A 7,889-nucleotide genomic window follows, 5' to 3' on the forward strand; every position below is an offset into this window, starting at 1 on the left:
CAGCTTTGATGAGGAAGGGGGTGGTTTTTATTTGCTTTGATTCAATAAATTACAGACTAATTGAGCTATGTTTTTTAGCATGTTGTAAGAGTTTGGTTAGAGATAGATATCAAATACAGTTACGCGATAAGTTCATAGGGGTGGCCAGATGGGGCCATTGAAAATCCTGGAGTGGCACACAAAAACTAAAAGTCATAACTGAATTTCAGTAATTTGCTAATGCTGTTGAAGTTTAAAGAAAATTATATCATTAAGAGAGCTAAGGAATCACATACTGATATACATTTTGTTTTCTTATTGTGCAGTTAATTCAACTAATCATCTGATGCGATTGGAGAGATATCAGGAGAGTTAACAGGTAGAGGAAGAATATAAAGGAGAAGAGGTGGAAGAGGAAGGGCAAAGGCAACAAGACAAATAGATTGATGCAGCTTTTGTCGTTCAATTGTTGTCCATGTGATGTCAATTACAGAAGCTGGGCAAAGAGTGCAACTGAATGTGAGCCACTTCACCTCCAGGGAGGAAAATAGGTAGGTAATTTACACGCTGCTCTCTGTAGAGAGTACACTCAAGACTGCGGCTGTTTGCTCTTTTGTACTGTATGCTCTCTAAAATGCAGTGCATTTCAGTACTCTACTGTATGACTTAGTAATTGTATGCCTCTACTTTGTGAAATGGTTGGTTCACTGGAATCTCATGATTAGGCTACTTTTAGTTTTGCAGAACTGAGAGACGACAATCTGATGGTGGAAGAAGTCAGTTACTTTTTCACTCAATTTCAATTTATTTTACTACACTGAGGAATTAAATTATTAAAATGTATTTATTATTATTTATAAACACCGTTACACTTTGTTTGTTTTTTAGCAGTGACAGGTTTTTACAATAGTGCTTTGAATACATCTCACCAGTGTTAATTGCTATGTTGCAGTGTCTGTGTATTTGATGGCTCTTGTGCGATGTTTGAAGGCAAATTTTGGTTTAGTTATAAGATTACATGGCTTTTAGTGGGAGAGTTTGGTTTTAACGTTGAAGTTTTAAGTTTTTGAAGATGAGAATGCAGGTTTTACTTTGTGAAAAATTTCAGCCCCAACTTTGGAACATTATTTATCTCCTTTACCAACAAGCTATGGGGATATGGTTGGTACCAGTGGATGCCTTAGGTTATCTAGTTTCATGAGATACCACTACCTTGCTACCTAGCTTAGAACAGGTGCACTCCACAGCCTCTTAAAGACAGTAATGTTCACCTGCACTGAACACAGCTACACACAGTGCTATGCACACAGCAATGCCATGCTGATTCGTTCAATGTATAGCTAGAACATAATGTTTCTATCAGTTAGTGTGAGTGTCAGTATCACAAGGAGACACGCTTAAGGCAGTACACTGCTTTAGCATGTTAATATTATATATGAAACAATCGAAATGCTCCAATACATCGCAACGGCAATTACTATTTTATGAAGTTTTATGTGTTTCTGCTTCATGTGCAGCACTTGGCATCTTGTGTGGAGAGGCATATTGCATTATTATTGCTTCCTTCTGCACAGGAAAATCCATTCTGTTGTGCACAGAATGGCTGCTGGTTTAGACTGCATTCATGTCATCAACAAGTTATAACCCTTACTCACGAAATACCAAAGGTGGCTATAATAAGGTGGAAAAGGGCAGAGGGATCGTATTCTTCATGTGACCAGGCTTCAATCGGGCTTCTCAGCATTCCGGGCCTTGCTTTGCCCGCCTCTCATGCTTCTTTGGAAATTTGTCTGGCAGCTAAACATGCTTTGAAAGGCTCTTATCTCCTATCTGGGCAGGAGCTCCATGCACCAAGATAACAAACCCCATCTTATCTCGCCGTGTTCGTTAATGTCACAGCTTAAGGGGCTTGTTCTTCCACTTGCAATGGGGCTTGCAGAGCGGATTGTTTGCAGATTAGTCGACACAGGCCTCTGGAGGTCTTGGAGCGCGTTCAAAATGCTTGTCTTGTCCCACAGACGTTCTTGTGTGCGCACATTGGCGTGCTGGCTGCCTCGTGCTTTCTCGTGTCAAATGGCAGGAGTACCACACAATGGTTGGTAGGCATCATTACACACGGTGAGATCTGCAGTACTACTTATCGCATCAGACGAGCTGGTCGTACGAGCCAAAACAAAAATGCGCATGATAGCCTCCCAAGGCCAGCTATGTTGTTAGATGTTTGCAGGATGACTTATTATGATTCTGTAGCTGATTAGCGCAGAGCCTTAATCAGTGGTACATTCTGAATCTATTGGAGCTTTCCAACCTTAGGTCAATATTCAGCCTGCAGTATTTCATGTATTTTGTCCAGTCTGTGAGGCCAGATTCATGATCGCCCCTTTGTGACACAAGAGACCAGGCAGAGCTCCATTGACTCCAGCCATCTGGCTATCACACACAACCCTTGGCTACACAGTGGCTCACTCAGCGATTGATTGGGGTGTTGAAGGCCAGCTATTTAACACATCAGAACAACAAGTACTGCTATCAAGCTGGCCCTTCTCATGCCTCGTTTCTGTGCCGCCCAAGAATGTCTCTTATCTCTTCCCTTCTGCTTGTTGGTTTAAGCCAGACAGCATATGCCCACATTCCCCCTGTAATACGCCGCTGTGCTTTTGGTGCAACCCTGACAGTCAGACAGGTTGAAACTGAGATTTGATGGGGGATATAACCCATGTGTTGGTTGCAAAAAAAAATAAATCTGCTTCCATATTGCAGCCTCTGGGAGGAATGTGAAAAGCATTTTCCTTCCCAACATGCTCTCCTGTTGTTGCACCAAAAGACTGACAGATGAAAATAAAACCCTGTGTTCCATATCATTAAATCCCACTCTCTCACCTGATTGCATTCTTATTAGTGCCTCCATTCTTCTCCCATTATTGTTACTTCTAGTGAAACAGGCCTGATAATGTGCACTCACTCGCTAGATGCACAGCCTGCTCATTCCCATCTCTGATTCTTTGTTGTCGGCGAATGGTTTTTAAATGAAAAGCGTGAGTGTGGTGTAATTATAATTCCGGGGGTATTATGAAATCAAATATCACAATGAATGTAATTTTATTTGCTTGTAATCTCCCTCACCCAGGCTAATAGGCGTTTTCAAAGGGCACGCTCGGGGGGGTTTAAACGGCGGACCATCACGACATAGAATGGCTGCTCTGCTCTCTTGCTCTCCTCGGCTCTGTTCTTTTGTCTTTGATATGCAGGCAAAGAGCTTGACAGTCTGGGAGACGTGGGAGATTTGTCGGCCTGTGATCTCCATGCCTCTCTGACAAATGAACGCCTTTGGCAGAGCTGCTGGAGGTACGGCTTCTCTGCCCTGCTGGAATCCTGATGAGACTAGTCTGGAGCTGCCAGTAATGAAGTCAGGGCACAGGACCAAACTGCTGCCAGGAATGACCTTTAATCTACACACATGCAGGTCATCTGGCATGCGATGACTCGAAATTGCACATATACCTCGGTGCTATTACATCTGGTACATTTTCTGAAAGATGTCGCAGAAAACAGCAGAAACACACAATGTGAATTCATAGCAATTCCACCAATTCAATCGTGTATGCTGCATGTTACAGTATTTTACATTTAATATTTCCCAATAATCAGTAGTGTTTAATCTGTATTCATTTTTTACTTGTGGGATAATTTTGGATGCAATCACCAACCAGTAATTCTTCATTACATTGGACTCACCTACTCTACTAAGCACACAACTGCTTGACTTTGATTTCACAGATTCTCCCAGTCTATATTTCCTCACACACTGTACAGTAAACACCTCTCATTGGTGTGTGTGAGTGTGCGTGGAAAGTGAGATGTTAACAAATTATGACCTAAAATTTGAATCCCCTGAGGATGAATGTTCTCATTTCAGCCCCACCGCGAGCAGGAAATAGCTCCTATTGATTCCGAGGAATCTCAAAACCACAATGCCCACTCAGTGCAATCCAACATGGTCGCCTTTGATTTCAGCTCTCAGCTCTTCAAGGGGGCTGAGTAATGATTCATAGGAAGAACAAGCACTACCCCTTGTGGCTCACTTGGCCCAGTGCAGCATGGGTAAATGGCACCTCCAGCTGCTTCTGGGCCCCTCCTGATAAGTTAACCTTGTGATAACATGCTAATGCCTGATTAATGTTGCCGTAATTAGACACAGCTTTTCACACTCAGTTAAGAGGACATCCTCCAGCAATTAGCCCGAGCCGGAGAGAGATAATTTCAGAGAGCACGGCGGAATCACGTTCCTCAGCTCGCCTCCATTCCCACTTGGCAACATTAAGGTTTATTTTCTCATTATTTCATTTAATTACTCGTTTGATGTTTTATACAGCTGCCACAAGTAATCTTTGATCCAATTAGGAAATGCTGATTGACAGCGTGGGTGTGGGACTCAATGCGCTGCATTCAATTTGCTGTTGTGACCTTATCAGAGGATCTGCAGAGGATTCTCTGTTCGACATTGACTGCCAACTAAAAATGTAATAATTTCCCTTAAGAATATACTCTGCATGGATGGCACACCTTTGTGTGTGTGTGCTTTGTGCCTGAGTGTGTGTATGAGTGTGTAAGACCGCAGCATGTGTTTGTGTTCTCCTCAGCAGACATCTAACAATGAGGAATGAACACATTAGTGAGGAGAGGCCCCTGTACTCACCAGCTTCCACACTGCCCATTAATAATGCACTGCCAGGGAATAGATGGGGGTTTGCAGGGATTAGTCCTCCATTAAGGACTCGCTTGCTATTTCTATTAGAGAGACATGTTGGCTTTTCTTAAACAAGAAAGATCAGCCCACTTGCAAGTGGACTATAAAATCCTATATCAAAATTGTCAGCGGCCCCATGAAGCAAACTGTGTAACACCTTTTCAATGGTGACCGGGAGGATTCAGTATATACTCTATGTGGACATGGTGAATGCAGCTAATATGAAAAAGGAGAGCGGTTTTGGATTACTGCAACAAAAAATAAATAAATAAATAAAATATATAAATAAAAACAGATCACACATATGCCTCCATCAAACTGCTGCAAATATTAAAACCTGTCATAACAGATTTTTTTTGGGCCACATGGAGGCAGCAGAAACAAGACACAGCATTTTTTATCAAATTTGTGAGCAAACTGCTGCTTATTTACACATCAAGTTGTTGTGGTGCAAAGGAAAAAATAAGAATTTTTAACAGGGGTCCATCACATATCTGAATGAAAATGGGTCCTGTGGCTATCCATGAGTCTCCCCTTTACAATCATGCACACTTATGTTAGTCCCATGCAGTCATTTGATTCCTGATCAAGACAGTCTGGTAAGAATTGCCTTTTGTCAACATTGAATGAATATTGAAATAATTGTAAACGTGAATAAAAAATTGGATCAATCGCGATTAACTATTGAAATTCTGCAATTGAAAACCCATGGGTCAGAACCCTTATATACGTGGGGAATGTGACAATAGACTTAAACTACACCGTTTTTTGTTTGTTTGTTTGTTTGTTTGTTTGTTTTTGTAACAGGTCACAAGCCAAACAAGGTTGGATCTTTAATAATGGGCTGTATTTTAAAAGCAAGTTGTGATTGACATTAAAAATAGTATCTGCATCTCTCTGACAGTTGAGTAGAAAGTACAATAATCCCATCTGAAGTGTTGTGGAATAACAAGTAAGTACAAGTAATATAAAATTTTACTTTATTACCTCCAATACTGTCTTAGATGGTGAACTATGATGTGTGTGTGTGTGTGTGTGCTGCTATATCCCAACTGTGTACATGATTTTAGAGGTGTGTGTACCAGTAATCTAATACAGATACATTTTCTGGATATGAACAGATAATGAGCTACAAACAGACACAAATGACATCCAAATTGGAGCACTCAGGGACGCTGAATGAACAGTGTGTGATGAAAGCCTGCAGTCTGCCTCTCTGTGCCACAGCTAAAAACTTTGCTCTGTCAATGCAGCTGAAGATGGTGCCAGTGTTTGTCTTTACTGTGATTATGCAAAGTCAGTTTTCTTTCTTTCTTTGATTACAACATACTCACAATCACTTAGTTTGAGCTACATAATCAGGCTGACAGGCATGGTGAGTATTTGAATGCTCACTTATTTGTTCATTTTTTCCTTGATGCACAGGTGAGATGAAGCCTGTAGTGTGAGGATGATGTTTACTTTATAACTTATTTATTCATCACTTTGACTTCATCACCTCTGTTTTACCTTTTTTTTTTTTCATTTGTTGTCTTTGTTCCTAAAACTCATTATGTTTGATTACAGCCTGTCTTTGTCGAGGAAGAGGACACACCAGAGAGACACTGCTGTTTTTAAGTAGAGGCCAATCACTGTATGCAGTATGTGGAAGTATGAAAAATATTTTGGGGCTTTTTTGTTTTGTCTTTATTGACAGGACAGATAGAGAGAAATGCGGTCGAGAGAGGGACAAAGATATAAGGGGCCATGGATTGAAATCAAAGGAGCATACTTTACCAGGTGAGCCTGAAGTCGGCCCAAGTAATCTCTGACTTGATAAAAAATATTGTTTTTTCTCTCCTTTTTAAAACGTACTCTGACATAATTTTACATTATAAATATAAAAATGCAAATTATACAAATATGATGTTGAAAGTTCTCGTCACCATCTATAGGTTATAAATAAATCAAAGCTGGAGTGAACATAATTTTGCAATTTTAGTTACATATTCAGAAATGCAGTGACATCATTTTTATATTTTGGAATTAAGTGGAAGAATTCAAACTAATGCTTTATTGATATTAGCCTCAAGCAGTCAAAGTTAAAACTAAAATTGTTCTGAGCAATAAAGAAAAAGGAATTATTTTTGCCCAGTTTTCTTAAAAACATTTAATCTTAAAAGATATTACTGATATCAAATAGCTGTAATTGAAAACATTTTAGACACTGCCAGAGGGAGTTTGAACAATATCACTGCGAAGATGCAAACTTTCAAGGGAAGCAGCTTGGGAGGAAATTATCATCAATTTCTTCAGCAGTGATGATGTGACAGAGGCAGAGAAGCGTGTGGCGGACCTGAGCAGCTCTTCACGGCTGTCAGTCTCTGTGAGAAATGTTGTTGATACAACATTGGAGGGAAGCACGTTTCTGGAGAATGCATGAGCCTGTTGCTCCAGAGTCTGCATGTGGAGAGATGCTGCCCACCCTGCAGTACCTGAAGGCTCTGCAGGAAGGCTGCTTACTAAATAGAGGCAGATACACCTGAAATTTGGCTGCATCTTGCAGAGATTATCACCTACGTGATATGTAAAGTAGAACTGTTTGATCTGATGAAGGTCCTTGTATCCCATGGTACGTCTGGTGTCCTGTTGGTTAACATCACCAATATACTGAGGCTATGCATCACCACAGGAGACTCCACCGCTACCTTTTATTCATCTTTATTCAGAGGAATTTTTGCCAAAGAATAAAGGGCCGCTTTTTACAACTTCTCGTCACATCTTTGATTTAGACCAATTTAAAGTGCAGACAAGGCTCCGGCGGCCAACAGCTGCAGACAAGGACTGTCAGTGATGCTCTGGCCAGACTAATATCTTTTTTAATGAGTCCAGAAAAGCTACAAAAAAAGATGAAAAGCAGGCGTAACAATTAAATCATACTTTTACAGTATGATAAGCTCATCTTCATAGGGAAGTGTCACAGTATCCATAAAAACCTAGAATACAACATACACAAATGAGTATTTACTCAATTTCATAGGCACTATATACAATAAATACTGATACAGTACAGTTACTTTGTTATAAAGTTATAACTGGTAACATTGTCTAGACTCGAAATATGTCAGTGTTATTTTGCAGTAAAAGTCTGTTTCATTCTAAAAATGCTGACATTGACAAACAT

The sequence above is a fragment of the Plectropomus leopardus genome, chromosome 4 (assembly GCF_026936395.1).
Source record: "Plectropomus leopardus strain MGB_pleo_1.0 chromosome 4, ASM2693639v1, whole genome shotgun sequence".
Classification (NCBI taxonomy): domain Eukaryota; kingdom Metazoa; phylum Chordata; class Actinopteri; order Perciformes; family Serranidae; genus Plectropomus; species Plectropomus leopardus.